Here is a 16190-nt window from a genome sequence, read left to right on the forward strand (position 1 = left end):
ATGGATTACAGATTACTTATCAGACTCTTCCCAGCAAGTTATAGTCAGTAGTGCACTTTCAAGTGAGAGTCCAATTTTGAGTGGTGTGGCACAAGGCAGTTGTTTGGCCTATTTTGTCCTATAAGTATTTTGTCACTCCACTGTCATACTGTTTGTGGATGATATAAAACTGTATAAAAGTCTTACCTCCCCAGTAGACGTCACCCTTATTCAAGAGGATCTGAATGCCCTAAATGATTGCTGTAAATTGAACTCCATGTTTGTAAATCATTGAAAATGTTTTGTACTTCATTACTTTTTGAAAAGCTCAACTTATCATTATTTTCTTGGTGATACACCTGTTTCATCTGCAGATTCAGTAAGGAATTTAGGTATTCAATTTGATAACCAGTTAAGTTTTACAAGCATGTGTCAATAATTTTGTGAAATACTAATTACAGTCTGCTTTGAATTAAGAGAAGTTTTAGGAAATTTAAACTTCACACTTTTAAGATACTATACAAGACAATAGTATGCCCGGTGGTAGAATATTGTTCCTCTGTGTGGTATCCTACATGGAAATGTGACTTGCAGCAAATTGAAAGGGTTCAACATTGGGTGTCAAAGTTTGTGCCATATTTGAGCCATTTACCATATCAACATTGACTGGAGTGTTGGGGACTTCCTTTTCAGGAGTTTTGATGGCATAAAATTGACCTGATCAATACATTCCATATTATGAAGGGTGTCAATAATGTGGACTGGGCCACTCAACAAAACTTGTATAAACTGTATCAGCTGCAAGTGCACAAGAAAATAAGTCAATGTAGCTTTCTTAAACAAGCAAAAAAACTTTGGAATATTTTACCTGATACTGTAGTTTCTGTGCAAAGAGTGCAATCATTTAAGAGTGCTCTTGTTGAAACTGATTTATATGAAACACAGTTTCTGTAATATAGCTGTTGTATAGATGTTTTTTTTTTCTGATGAATATTTTTTTTTTGTGTTTTGCAGTGTTGTTGTTTAGTCTGTCAGTTCTTGTGTTTGTTTCGCAACAAGCCTATGGTTTCCTCCTTTATTGAATAAAATAAAAGGTTATTTTATTTTTATGCTATGGACATTGCTAATATAAATGCTGGACAGAGTAGGACCAAGACAAGTGTCTTGAGGTACTACAATCTTTAAGGATCAAGGGTTGGAATAAACTGCTGAGGCACTTTGCTATATGCCATGCTTTTGTTTCAACCTAGTACCCATAAACTGAATCAATGTTGACAAAATCAAGAAACATAAAATGATTAGAATTATAGGCTATAATTTGGGGGGGGGGGGAGGGGTAAAATGGGGGTAAAGATTGAGCAGCTCTTATTACCAACCTACAAATAAAGTGAACATACCACTAGATGTCATTTTTATGTTCTCTCTGAGTATAATAATTGCTGTTCTTGCAAATTTAATTTTAAGCCCTTTTAGGACCCTTGAAAATAATAATTTCATTCTATATTTTTTTAATATAAAAATGTGGTATAACATTTGTTTGAAACTTTCTATTTTATTGTAAATCCATCTTGTAAAAATAGTAATTCACAAACATTGATTTGTCAAGATTAAGCTGATAAAAAAAAATTCAAGGCAAATCTGCCATGTTTTCTTCTTGTTCTGTCAGGCTGCTTAAAAACTTCCATTTCACCTATATGTTGAAAAATAACAAATCCAACAGAAGAAACATGGCAGATAGAAAAATGAAGAAATTGTTTTGAAGTTTCTATCCAACCTAATTGTGAAAAATCAATAGACCTACTAGTGGATTATATGTGGAAAAATATACTTGTGGAAAGCCTATGGCTTTCTCCTATATTGAATAAAGTAAATATAACTTTAACAAAATGGACTTTAAAATGAAACAGTAACTTTGAAACATAGTTTTAGAGCTTTTTAGAGTTATACCAAAAATATATAAAGAAATCCTCATTTTCAAGCATCAGAAACGGGTTAACACTGAATTTGCACAAAAAGCAATAATTATATTCAGAAAGAGCATGCAAAATGGCCTCTATTGGTATGATCACTTTGTTTTTTAGGTCAATAATATGAACTACTCAATATTTACCCACATTTGCACATTAGGGGGGGGATTCAGTGCTTTTAGGGATAATAAGTATTTTAGGATCTAAAAAAAATTAGAATTTTATAATGTTTCCTGCTCAAAAACACCAACTGTACACTAACCAAGACAATATAAATATGTGAAAAGAGCATACAAAGATGCATCAAGTACCCAAATTGATTGGCACATTTTTGACATCCCCCCAAAGGTAAAAGGCTAGTGATGCCCCTGACCCTAGCAGCCACTTTTCTGATCAGTGTGCTAGGTTATCCAGGTATTCCTACAGGGAGGTTCTTGCATCAGCAGTATTGGATGCCCCTGCAAGCTTAGACTTGTCAGCATAAAGAGCAGCCCCCTGTAGGCATGAAATGGAAGAATAATCTTTAATCTTTCTGTGTTGATGTACTTTCAAACAAACTTGATGAACTTTATTCTTTGGTAAATTTACAGAAACCTGATATAGTTATTGTGACTGAGGTGCTTCCAAAGCACTGCCTCAACCCCAAAGCACATTTTTGTCAACTGAGTGGCTATAATATTGTGGACAACAAGCATTTAAAAAGAGGAGTTTGTATTTATGTTTTGTCATTGTCAAAATTTAAATATGCAGAAGTTGATGTTTTGTTTACTATGGAATTAAGTCAAGTAATTAGTGAGGAAGTTAAGTTGCCAGGGGTATCCCAAAATGTGAGGATTGTAGGCATTTAACATACAAAGCCAAGTATGTTAAATGACAATCACCTGCTGAGTTATCTGTCATACCTTTTGTCTGTTTTCTCAAAAATTTTTGTTCTTGGTGACTTCAATACACCCAATATTGCCACTCATTCACTATGTGTTAACTGGGAATAACTCAAATTGTCAATCATTACTAACATTCAAGGGTGTCCAAAGAAGTTTTGGAAGTATGTTAATAGAAACAAGACTGATTCCTCAACTGATTTGTGCATTTTTGATGACCCAGCTACTAGTGAATTAATAAGCAATTATCAGAAAAAGGCTGATGTGTTTACTCAAGTGTTTTCATCAGATTTTGTAAATCTGAATGATGTCCATGCATGAAGTCTGTCCCATTTTACTGAATTTGTTTTCAGCAGACAAAGTGCCCTTTGATGACTGATATTTCTTCAGAGCAGATTTTAAAAATTCTCCATGACCTTTCCATTAATAAAGCTCCAGATATTACCTTACCTTAAATTACCTTAAATTGCACTAGCCAGCGATAAGGACGAATGGTATTTCTAATGCTTTTCTTCAGAAAGACAGCCACATGTTTAGCTGAACCTCTTGCGTTTTTGTTTAACCATTGTCTGTTGAATGGTAAATGCCCCTCAGCATGGAAAAAAGCAGTCATAAAGCTGTTCCATAAAGGAGGATCTAAATTCCAATTTGGAAATTATCATCCAATTTCAAACACCTCAATTTTTTTGGGAGTTCTTGAAAAGATGATTGTATATTGGATACAGGATTACTTCAAGCAAAATAAATTCTGGCATCCATCACAACATGGTTTCAGAAAAAACAGGTTATGTAATATGCAGTTTCTAGAAGTTGTAAAAGATTTCCAAAATATGGCTGATTTTGGTTTGAAGTTTGACTGCTTGTACATTGACTTCAGTAAATTGTTTGACAAAGTGTCAGTTATTTTATTGCTTGAAAAATGTGAAAATTATAAGCTAAGCAGTAGAGTTTTAACATGGATTACAGATTACTTATCAGACTCTTCCCAGCAAGTTATAGTCAGTAGTGCACTTTCAAGTGAGAGTCCAATTTTGAGTGGTGTGGCACAAGGCAGTTGTTTGGCCTATTTTGTCCTGTAAGTATTTTGTCACTCCACTGTCATACTGTTTGTGGATGATATAAAACTGTATAAAAGTGTTACCTCCCCAGCAGACGTCACCCTTATTCAAGAGGATCTGAATGCCCTAAATGATTGCTGGAAATTGAACTCCATGTTTGTAAACCATTGAAAATGTTTTGTACTTCATTACTTTTCGAAAAGCTCAACTTATCATTATTTTCTTGGTGATACACCTGTTTCATCTGCAGATTCAGTAAGGGATTTAGGTATTCAATTTGATAACCAGTTGAAGTTTTACAAGCACGTGTCAATAATTTTGCGAAATACTAATTACAGTCTTCTTTGAATTAAGAGAAGTTTTAGGAAATTTAAACTTCACACTTTTAAGATACTATACAAGACAATAGTATGCCCGGTGGTAGAATATTGATCCTCTGTGTGGTATCCTACATGGAAATGTGACTTGCAGCAAATTGAAAGGGTTCAACATTGGGTGTCAAAGTTTGTGCCATATTTGAGCCATTTACCATAACAGCATTGACTGGAGTGTTGGGGACTTCCTTTTCTGGAGTTTTGATGGCATAAAATTGACCTGATCAATACATTCCATATTATGAAGGGTGTCAATAATGTGGACTGGGCCACTCAACAAAACTTGTATAAACTGTATCAGCTGCAAGTGCACAAGAAAATAAGTCAATGTAGCTTTCTTAACCAAGCAAAAAAACTTTGGAATATTTTACCTGATACTGTAGTTTCTGTGCAATCATTTAAGAGTGCTCTTGATGAAACTGAGTTCTATGAAACACAGTTTCTGTAATATAGCTGTTGTATAGATGTTTTTTTTACTGATGAATTTTTTTTTTTGTGTTTTGCAGTGTTGTTGTTTAGGCTGTCAGTTCTTTTGTTTGTTTCGCAACAAGCCTATGGTTTCCTCCTTTATTGAATAAAATAAAAGGTTATTTTATTTTTATGCTATGGACATTGCTAATATAAATGCTGGACAGAGTAGGACCAAGACAAGTGTCTTGAGGTACTACAATCTTTAAGGATCAAGGGTTGGAATAAACTGCTGAGGCACTTTGCTATATGCCATGCTTTTGTTTCAACCTAGTACCCATAAACTGAATCAATGTTGACAAAATCAAGAAACATAAAATGATTAGAATTATAGGCTATAATTTGGGGGGGGGGGTTCACATTTGGGTAAATATTGAGCAGCTCTTATTACCAACCTACAAATAAAGTGAACATACCACTAGATGTCATTTTTATGTTCTCTCTGGGTATAATAACTGCTGTTCTTGCAAAGTCAATTTTAAGCCTTTTTAGGATCCTTGAAAATGATAATTTCATTCTTTATTTTTTTAATATAAAAATGTGGTATAACATTTGTTTCAAACTTTCTATTTTATTGTAAATCCATCTTGTAAAAATAGTAATTCACAAACATTGATTTGTCAAGATTAAGTTGATAAAAAAAAATTCAAGGCAAATCTGCCATGTTTTCTTCTTGTTCTGTTAGGCTGCTTAAAAGCTGCCATTTCACCTATATGTTGAAAAATAACAAATCCAACAGAAGAAACATGGCACATAGAAAAATGAAGAAATTGTTTTGAAGTTTCTATCCAACCTAATTGTGAAAAATCAATAGACCTACTTGTGGATTATATGTGGAAAAATATACTTGTGGAAAGCCTATGGCTTTCTCCTATATTGAATAAAGTAAATATAACTTTAACAAAATGGACTTTAAAATGAAACAGTAACTTTGAAACCAAAGTTTTAGCGCTTTTTAGAGTTATACCAAAAATATAGAAAGAAATCCTCATTTTCAAGCATCAGAAAAGGCTTAACACTGAATTTGCAAAAAAATCAATAATTATATTCAGAAAGAGCATGCAAAATGGCCTCTATTGGTATGCTCACTTTGTTTTTTAGGTCAATAATATGAACTAATCAATATTTACCCACATTTGAACATTAGGGGGGGGATTAAGTGATTTTAGGTATAATTAGTATTTTAGGATATAAAAAAAATTAGAATTTTATAATTTTTCCTGCTCAACAACACCAACTGTACACTAACCAAGACAATATAAATATGTGAAAAGAGCATAAAAAGATGCATCAAGTAGTGTAGCCAAGTCACCTTTAATCTAGCAAAGTATTGTGTGAGAATACAAATTTGCCATCTTTTTAGATTGTGAAAAGACTGAATACCTACACTTTCAGTGAAAGAATAATTCCAAAATTGGAGAAAAGATTGTCAAAAGTAGGCTTAATAGAAGGTACCATAGAATAATATGCCACAATAAAGTAGGCCCAGCCCTACTTTAAAAGGATAAACTCAGGTAAAATTCTAGTTTAGCTACTTTTGGCTATCTTGGAAAGGAGTTTGGTTAGGAAAATGGAACTATCAGGGATGGGTCTACAGGCCAAAGTATGTCCTGGGAAGGTATTTTGAAGTACCTACCTCCTCTTCTTCTCACTCTGGAGGGTCCTGAAATGTATCTACATGACAGGTCTAGGCCTATACCTATTTGAAATTTGGACAAAACAACATTTTACCTTAATTTTCAGTTATTAGTTCTTTCTCTGGCTATTGTTCTGAAAATGCAATTTCTGTTATTTGAGTAGAATTTAAAGCCCATATCAATGTTTTTTTGGTAAATATTTACCAAATCAGGTTATTGAGTTACAACTAAAGTGAATATACCACTTGATCCCTTTTTTATGTTCTTTACAAATATAATAATCATTTTGGTAAATATACACCAAATCATATTATTAAGTAAAAACTAAAGTGAATATACCATTCAATGCCTTTTTTTATGCTGATTATTAATATAATATTCATTTCTATTGGAAATGAATTTTAGCCCCCCCCCTATATATGCAAATTCCGGTTATATATTTCTGCATTAGGGGGGGGGGGGTAAAGTTTAAACTTACCTCCCATTTAAATCAGAAACAAAATTTGCCCCCACCCCCCTAATGTAGAAATATATACCCTAAATTGGTATACATAGAGGGGGGGGGCTAAAATTGATTTCTGATATAAATGATTATTATATTTTTAATCAGCATAAAAAAAGGCATCAAATGGTATATTCACTTTAATTGTTACTGAATAATATGATTTTGTATATATTCACCATCATTTTTGTTGTTAATTAATTTTATCCCCCATATCTATATATAACAATAAAGGGTATATATTTGCACTTAAGGGTGGTGGGGGTAAAGTTTAAACTTACCTCTCACTTTAATCATAAATAAAATTACCCCCCCCCCCCCAATGTGCAAATATATACCCTGAATTGGTATACAATGGGATGGGGGATAAAATACATTTCCAACAAAAATTATTATTATATTTGTAAAGAGCATAAAAAAAGGCATTGAGTGGTATAGCTTTAGTTGTAACTCAATAATATGATTTGGTAAATATTTACCTTTTTTTTCAAAAAAATATTTGTAAATTTTTAAAACCTTGTAAATTGGGATTGAACAAAGTTATGAAGCTGAAAACAATTTTTTGGTACCTTACTGAAGCTGAAAATCTATTTTGCAAGCTTTTGCTTTTACAACACACAGATTTTTAAAGGTCAGGACCCTCTACGGGAGAAGGAGTGGTGGTAAGTATTTCAAAATAGCCTACCTTCCCAGGACATTCTTTAGCATGTAGACACATTCCTGAAAGTTTTGTTTCCCTAACCTAACCCCTTTCCAAGGTAGCCAAGAGTAGCTAAAGTAGAATTTTACCTAAATTAGTCTAAAGTGCAGTAAATATCTACCAAATCATATTATTGAGTTAGGAATAAAGTGAATACACCATTCAATGCCTTTTCGGTCAATATCTACCAAATCATATTATTGAGTTGGGACAAAAGTGAATACACCATTTGATGCCTTTTTTTATGCTGATTACGAATATAATAAGAATTTCTATAAGAAATGAGTTTCCGCCCCCCCCCCCCTATATAGGCCAATTCAGGGTTAGTTTAGGTATAGCCTTTATAGGGGGGGGGCTGAAATTCATTTCCAATAGAAATGCTTATTATATTCGTAATCAGCACAGAAAAAGGCATTGAATGGTGTATTCACTTTATTCCTAACTCAATAATATGATTTGGTCGATATTGACTGCTTTTTTTATGCTGATTAAAAATATAATAAGCATTTCTATCGGAAATGAATTTAAGCCCCCCCCTATATATACCAAACCTAACCCTGAATTGGAATCTATAGGGGGGGGGGCTGAAATTCATTTCCAATAGAAATGCTTAGGCCTAGGACATCCACTATACAGCTAAATGAAAATAGTACAGTCTATATATAAAGAAAAAAACCTTACCAACGCATTATATATAAAAAAAAATGTCTCGCAAACTAGTTGGATAAAAAGCACGACCATGTATATATATAAAATCTTTAAATTAGCCAACTGGTTGGCTATTAGATCTCACCTATATATACATTGGAACCTTAGTTAGCCAACCAGTCAGCTAATATTAGAGTTGTATATACAATATAAGAATTAGCTAACTAGTTGGCTATTAATGTCTAATGTATGCATAAACTTTACTTTAAAATATCCAACTAGTCAGCTATCAATACAGTTTCTAAGAGCTTACACACGTAAAATTAGCTAACTAGTTGGCTATCAATAAGGTTTCTAATATATTTTAGAACCTAGAATTAGCTAACTAGTTTGCTATTAAAGTCTCAGCTATATACACATTTAGAGTAGCCAACCAGTTGGCTATTAGATCTCATTTACCATGAAGACCTAATGTAAGAGAAAGAAACTTTACCAATAATACATTTTCTTTTCAGGCCATGTGTTTACGCTTCAAGCTGAATGGAAGAAGGCCAGCACAATATTTGCCGCGTTACTCCCAAACATGCTCTTGTTTGCAAGAAATTCAAGATATTGCTCGTTCTTGTTTTGTTTCAGTAAAAATTGCATTATCTCTTTTTATTAAATTTTCCCAAATAAATTTTTTAGCGTATACATATCTCAGAGTGAGGGATTTGAATATAAATTATTGCTGAATTCATTCATTCAATTACTGAAAAGAGCTTATCAATGGAGATACCACCAGATATATATATATATATATATATATATATATATATATATATATATATATATATATATATATATATATATATATATATATATATATATATATATATATATATATATATATATATATATATATATATATATTTATATTTATATATATATATATATATATATATATATATATATATAGCTTTGTATAGCTCATACATATAGCTTTGTATAGCTATATAGCTTACATAGCTGTATAGCTATATAGCTATATAGCTCTTTAGTGAATATCCATCTTGATATTAGCAAAAGAGCCTAAATATTATGTAGATATGATGAACGGAAAGCAAGATATTCCGTATCCCTGCCTAAGACCTGTCCCGGCCATCAAAGTAAATGATGGGAAAGAGAAAATCTAAATTAATGCCCACTCCAAATAAATTATCATTATCATTTTGCAAAAATAATAACATTTTTCTTAATTGAGGCACCCTCTTATCTCAATCCCACCCGCGACTCTTACCCCCCCCCTTTCAATAAATAAGGTCAACACCCTTGCCCCCCTGCTTAAAAAATTACTTTTAGCTCCTTTAGACTCAACCTTTAGTACCCTAATTTGCACTCTGCTAGAATAATTACATTTTTTGTTAATCCTGACGGGCTCTTTTCTAACCCTATTTTTACCCCTTTTCACTAAATAAAGTCCAGTCAACACCATTATCCTTGCCTCCCCCCCCCTTAAAAATTACTTTTAGCTCTTTATGGCAAAGAATCCTAGTTAGCCATTTTTCTTCTCTGTATATACATACTCTCAACTCAGCAGCCAACTGGTTCGCCGTTTTATATTTTCGTGTATACTTATACTGTTTTTTTGATACCCAAATGGTTGGCTATATTGAGCATCCGTATGCTACGATGGCTAGATATTAGCAATTTAGCTTAAACTTCTTTTAGATATCATGAACAAAAATTAAAGTATTCCACACCCCCCTTCACGTCCTAACCCGTCATAGTGAAATTATAGGAAATGGAAAATCTAAATTAATCAGCACTTGAGATCTGACCTGCCTCACCCGAACCCCTCAAGAAGGGACGTTAGATCAATTCTAAAAAAATTAACATGAGCATAATACAAATGTAGTGCTTTAGAAATAAATTTTGGAACATATATTTGCACAGGCGGGAGGTGGGTGTAAAATACACCGGGCCAGCATGCAGACTTGTTCTGATATTATGATTTAAGAATCGTTTTTCTACTTCACCATTTCTAAATACCCCCCCCCCCCACCCCTCCGTTTAAAATATAAATACAACAGTGTATAAGTTTCATAATATCTATCATTTCTCTCTATCATTTCTAAGGCCAAGCTAAAAGAAAGAATCAAAAGACACTATATGATAAGTTGTAAATGGATGAACGATTTAAACTGTCGGAATATGTCATACAATAACCATAATTTATGTTCTGTTAATATAATTACATTATTTGTTAATCCTTTCGGGATCTTTTCTAGTCCTAATTGTACCCCTGTAAAATAAATCTTTACCAGTAAACACAAGTATCATTGCCCCCCCCCTACTTAAAAAAATTGCGTTAATGGCTGACTTTAAAATAATACGATGTTTGCCCTGGTCTTGTAGTTAGCGACATAGTATCAACACATTAGCCCTTGTTCGCCGGGTTATATTTTCGGGTATACTTATACTGTTTTTTTGATACCCAAATGGTTGGCCATATTGAGCATACGTATGCTAAAACAGTTTGATATTAGCCAAGTAGTCTAAACATCATCTAGAGATCATGAACGAAAAGTAATATATTCCACACCCCCCTTCTCTTCCCGGCCCATCATAGTGAAATGATAGGAAAGAGAAAATCTAAATTAACCGCCACTTCAAATCAACCCTACCTTACCCCAACCGCTCGTGAAGTGAAGTTAGATTAATCCTAAGAAAGAATATCTAAGCAAGATAAAAATGTACTTTAGAAATAAGTTTGGGATATATATGTGCACCTGCGGGGGGTGGGGGAAAAATCCCGCGGGTCCGCATACAAAATTGTTTAAACATGTTTACTCTTATATGTTGATGTTAGAATTTTTTTCTAACTTCACACGTTCTGAATACCCCTTCCCCCCGGCCCCCTCATTTGAAAAAATATATAGTGAAAATCACAAATGTTTAATATATTATATAACTAAAAATATGGTTACACCTAAATAGAGAAACACCCAACTATGATAACAATTTAATACTTTAGAATTAATTTAGTCTATATAATTGCAAATTAGGGGGGTGGGGTTAAATTACAGCGGGTCTGCATGCAAAATTTGCTAGCCAAAATTATTCTGATATTTTGTTTTAAGAATTGTTTTCTGACTTAACACTGTATAAATACTCCCCCCCCCCAATTTGCAAATATATAGCCAAAAGTACATATTTTTCATCTATTCTATCACTAATCTCTGTCTTTTCTCATGCCAAGCTAAAAGAAACTATTGAAAGAAACTGGTTGACAGTGCGTCAAAGGATGGACAATTTGTGTGGTCGCAGTATGTCATACAAGTACTAAAATTTGCGATCTGCTAAAATAATTACATTTTAGGGGGAGGGGAGTATTTAGACAGTGTGAAGTCAGAAAACAATTGTTAAATCATAATATCAGAATAATTGGATAACAAAAATGTAATTATTTTAGCAGAGTACAAATTATGGTACTTGTATGACATACTCCGACCACTCAAATTGTCCATCCATTGACGCACTGTAAAATGGTTTCTTTTAGGTTGGCATGAGAAAAGACAGAGAGTAGTGATAGAATATATGAAAGATATATAATTTTGTCTATGTAATTACAAATTAGGGGGGGGGGAAGAGTGAGAACTGATGAATTCAGAAAACAAGTCTTAAAGAATAATAAAAGAAAAATTTTGGCTATAAAATTTTGCATGCCGACCCCCCTAATGTGCGAATATATAGCCTAAATTCATTTCTGAAGTATTAAATTTCTATCAAAGTTAGGTGTATTTTCTTAGTATTAATCCAGCTTCACTTCTTGAGCGGCTAGGGTGAGGCGGTATTGATTTGAAGTACCAATTAATGTGAATTTTCTCTTTCCATCTTTTCAAGGAGTCACACTCGTGCCTCTATAAAGAGGCGATCCACCACAATGTTAAGCGATTTCCGGTCCTAGCGGTCGCAGAGAGACAGCGGTAATCGCATTTTGTAGCCCAAGCTCAAACTAAGAAACGTGCAAAATTTCACCCCCCCCTCCGACTTTTCTCTTCATGGGTAAAAGTGGGCCGGAAGTTTCGACCCTCCGACCACAGCCCCCCTTTAACGTTGTCCAATTGGGCTTAAATTTAGAGGTTAAGCTTTACTAGGGCCCGGGAGCTTGGTCTCGAAATTTCAGCTCAATCCGATTATTCCTTCCCTGTTTTCCAAAATACAAATATAGCCACTTAAAGTTCATTTTTTTTTAGCCACACCTACAGGCCACAGTTGGCAACTGATCCGGGTGAATTAGGACTCATTCGAAGCAGAATTCAACCTGTTAGGGCCTTTTGATATTTTCAGACCGAAAAGATTATCCCCTGAATTTACATTTACAAAAAACCTCGTTTTCCTATAAGTGCCCATGTTAATTTTTCCCACCACAGCCCCCCTTTAACGTTGTCTGATCGGGCTGAAATTTAGAAAATAAGCTTTTCTGGGGCCTGGGAGCTTATCCTCGAAATTTCAGCTCAATCTGATCACTCCTTCTCTGTTTTCCAAAAACCAAATATCAAGTTTTGTGGGGGTTCACTTGCGTCAAAAATAGATTCCACATACTAAAAATATAATCACAATTGTGACTCTTTAGTATAGCAGTCGATAATCCTTACTGTCAGGCGGAAGACCCGGGTTCGATTCCCTGTCAGAGGAAATTTTTTATGTACTGAATTTAAAGTTTAAAAAAGAAACTCAGTTTCTTTTTTAAGTTATTTGAAAAAAATTGCGTTTTCTAAAGAGTTAAAGAGGCTGAGTTACAAGGTCGACCCTTAAAACCCCCTGTCGAGAAAGAAAAGAATAATACACAATCATCTAACAGTTAGTCAAGCAATAATAAGTAATAAATTGTACAAAAACGTGCAGAAATTATTTGAAAAAAAAACTACGTTTTCTAAAGAGTTAAAGAGGCTGAGTCACAAGTTCGAACCTTAAAACGTACAGCGATTAGAAGGTACAGTTGGGGGGCCCCCCAAAGCCCCCGCTTTTGCAACCTTTAAATAAAAAAAAATTTAAACTGAAAGTAAGGAGTGACATTAAAACTTAAAACGAACAGAAATTATTCCGTATATGAAAGGGGCTGTGCCCTCCTCAACACCTCGCTCTTTACTCTAAAGTTTTTATTGTTTAAAAAAAGAGTTTTGAGAAAGTCAAACTTTAGCGTAAAGAGCGAGGCGTTGAGGAGTGCACAACCCCTTTCATATACGGAATAATTTCTGTTCGTTTTAAGTTTAATGTCGCTCCTTACTTTCAGTGTAGAATTTTTTTTTTATTTGAAGGCTGCAAAAGCAGGAGATTTGGGGGGCGGTAGCCCCTCAACTGTACCTTCTAATCCCTGTACGTTTTACGGTTCGAACTTGTGACTCAGCCTCTTTAACTCTTTAGAAAACGTAGTTTTCTTTTCAAATAATCACTATGATGGGCCGGGAAAGGAAGGGGGGTGTGGAATATATTACTTTTTGTTCATAATCTCTGGATGATATTTAGACTACTTGGCTAATATCAAACCGTTTTATGTATACATGTCCTTGATATAGCCAACCAGTTGGCTATCAAAAAACAGAATATTAATGCACAAAAATATAAAATATCGAACTATTGTTATTAGGAGTTATTTATACGTATATACCGAAACGACCCTTAGACCCATATTAGTATTAGCAGTAACGCGAAAGACGTAATTTTTTAAGGAGGGGGGGGGGCCCTTTGAATGGTGTTTAATGGCATTTATTTAGTGTAAATGGGTCAAAATAGGGTTAGAAAAGAGCCGGTCAGGATTATCTCGATTGATAAGGTATTATCTTTTATCTCTATTGATAAGCCCTTTTCAGTAATTGAATGAATGAATTCAGCAATAATTTATATTCAAATCCATCACGCTGAGATATGTTGCACTAAAAATTTGTTTGGGAAAATTTAATAAAAAGAGATAATGCAATTTTTACTGAAACAAAACAAGAACAAGCAATATCTTGAATTTCTTGCAAACAAGAGCATGTTTGGGAGTAACGCGGCAAATATTATCATGGCATTCTTCCATTCAGCTTGTAGCGTAAACACATGCTCTGAAAAGAGAATGTATTATTGGCAAAGTTTCTTTCTCTTACGTTAGGTCTTCATGGTAAATAAGATCTAATAGCCAACTGGTTGGCTAATCTAAATGTGTATATAGCCGAGACTTTACAAGCAAACTAGTTTGCTATTTCTAGGCTCTAATATATATTAGAAACCTTATTGATAGCCAACTAGTTAGCTAATTTTACATTTGTAGGCTATTAGAAACTGTATTGATAGCTGACTAGTTGGTTATTTTAAACTAAATTTTATGTATATATTGGACATTAATAGCCAACTAGTTAGCTAAATCTTATGTTGTATACAGAACTCTAATATTAGCTGACTAGTTGGCTAACTAAGGCTGCAATGTATATATAGGTGAGGTCTAATAGCCAACCAGTTGGCTAATTTAAAGATTGTATATATATACACGGTCATTCTTATTAGACGACTACTTTGCTAGACATTTTTTCCTATATATAAATGGGATCGTATTCGCCAACAAGTTAGCTAATTTTTCATATGTAGGCTATTAGAAACTGTATTTATAGCTGACTAGTTGGCTATTTTAAACTAAAGTTTATGTATACATTGGACATTAATAGCCAACTAGTTAGCTATTTTTATATTGTATATAGAACTCTAATATTAGCTGACTAGTTGGCTAATTAAGGCTTCAATGTATATATAGGTGAGATCTAATAGCCAACCAGTTGGCTAAATGAAAGAGTGTATATATATACAGGGTCTTTCTTATTAGCCACCTAGTTGGCTAGACATTTTTTTCTATATATAATGCTTGGCTAAGGTTTTTTTCTTTATATATAGACTGTACTATTGTCAATTAGCCATCTGGTGGTATCCCCTTAGGCCTATTATATTCGTAATCAGCATAAAAAAAGGCATTGAATGGTGTTTTCAATTTATTCCTAACTCAATAATATCATTTGGTAGATATTTACCTAAAGTGCTAATTTGGGACTCAAAAAATCACTAAATTGTCAAATAAAATAGATAAAAAAGACACCAATATTCGAAGAATCAGGCAGGCCAGATTATTTTCAATTTATTCTGTATCTTCTAGTATAATGGTTTGCCGTCTCAATTTCTTCGCTCAAGCTCAATTTCTTCGAGAAATTCTTCTGATTTCTTCAGAGCTGTTCTGTTAACGTATGATGTGCGATCAGCATTAATACCAAAGGAGTTGACCACTGGCTAAAGTTTAGTCTTGTTTAGAAAATTTTATACAATGTCTTTTTTTCTATTGATAAACAATCCAGAGTAAACAATATTCGTTGAAGTGATTCTTCCTAGTTTCAGCAGAATCTAAGACTAGTAGGCCAATTTTTATGGCTAGGCCTAATTTGATAAATATAGGTCAGTTTGTTTCAGTTGGTACAGTATAACCTGGGTTCTGCATAAAAAGGCCTTCATGGGACATCTCAGCTAAATATCTAGACTAGCAAGGGGCAGGGTGCTTCTAACAGTGGCACTTTTGAGCAGTCAATTTTGTTTAAAAAAAAAAAATGAAATATACCGTTGGGTTTCTCACTTGCAGCTGTTTTTAAATGTTATCATTACTGATATTTTTGATGCATCACAGTCCTTTACTCTTATAGGACAAGATATAGGCCAAGCGCGCCAGCAGAAAATTTTCCAGGGGGCCAAATGCCAAAATATCACCGGTGGGTTGGTGTTTTTTACGTTGGAATAAAGTGTATTTTTATATACTTTTAGGAAAAAGCTCAAACAAAAAGAGCAATTAAATTGCATGCAAAATAAAACAGAATACAGAAAATTTTAAACCCCAAGGATTCCTGGAAAACGGATCAATTTGTTTAATCAATAATATATTAAATTATTATGTATTTAATTTTAAAAGAAAATCAAACTCA

The 16190-nt window shown here is 33.6% G+C and overlaps 1 protein-coding gene across 2 annotated transcripts in view; it reads right to left on the reverse strand.

Moving 5' to 3' along the window:
- LOC148940266 (dolichyl-diphosphooligosaccharide--protein glycosyltransferase subunit DAD1-like) overlaps positions 1-15415 on the reverse strand; it is a 39943-nt gene extending 24528 nt beyond the window's left edge. The window contains exon 1 of one of the 2 annotated variants that reach the window (XM_089106341.1): positions 15323-15415. The gene's annotated coding sequence lies outside the window, so the exon portion shown is untranslated. Of the gene's footprint in view, positions 1-15257 lie in introns of both variants that reach the window. The other variant, XM_089106340.1, reaches the window with a different exon arrangement.
- Between the last annotated feature and the right edge of the window lie 775 nt (positions 15416-16190).

The sequence above is a fragment of the Artemia sp. Qi Xiang Cuo genome, chromosome 20 (assembly GCF_049724085.1).
Source record: "Artemia sp. Qi Xiang Cuo chromosome 20, ASM4972408v1, whole genome shotgun sequence".
Lineage (NCBI taxonomy): Eukaryota > Metazoa > Arthropoda > Branchiopoda > Anostraca > Artemiidae > Artemia > Artemia sp. Qi Xiang Cuo.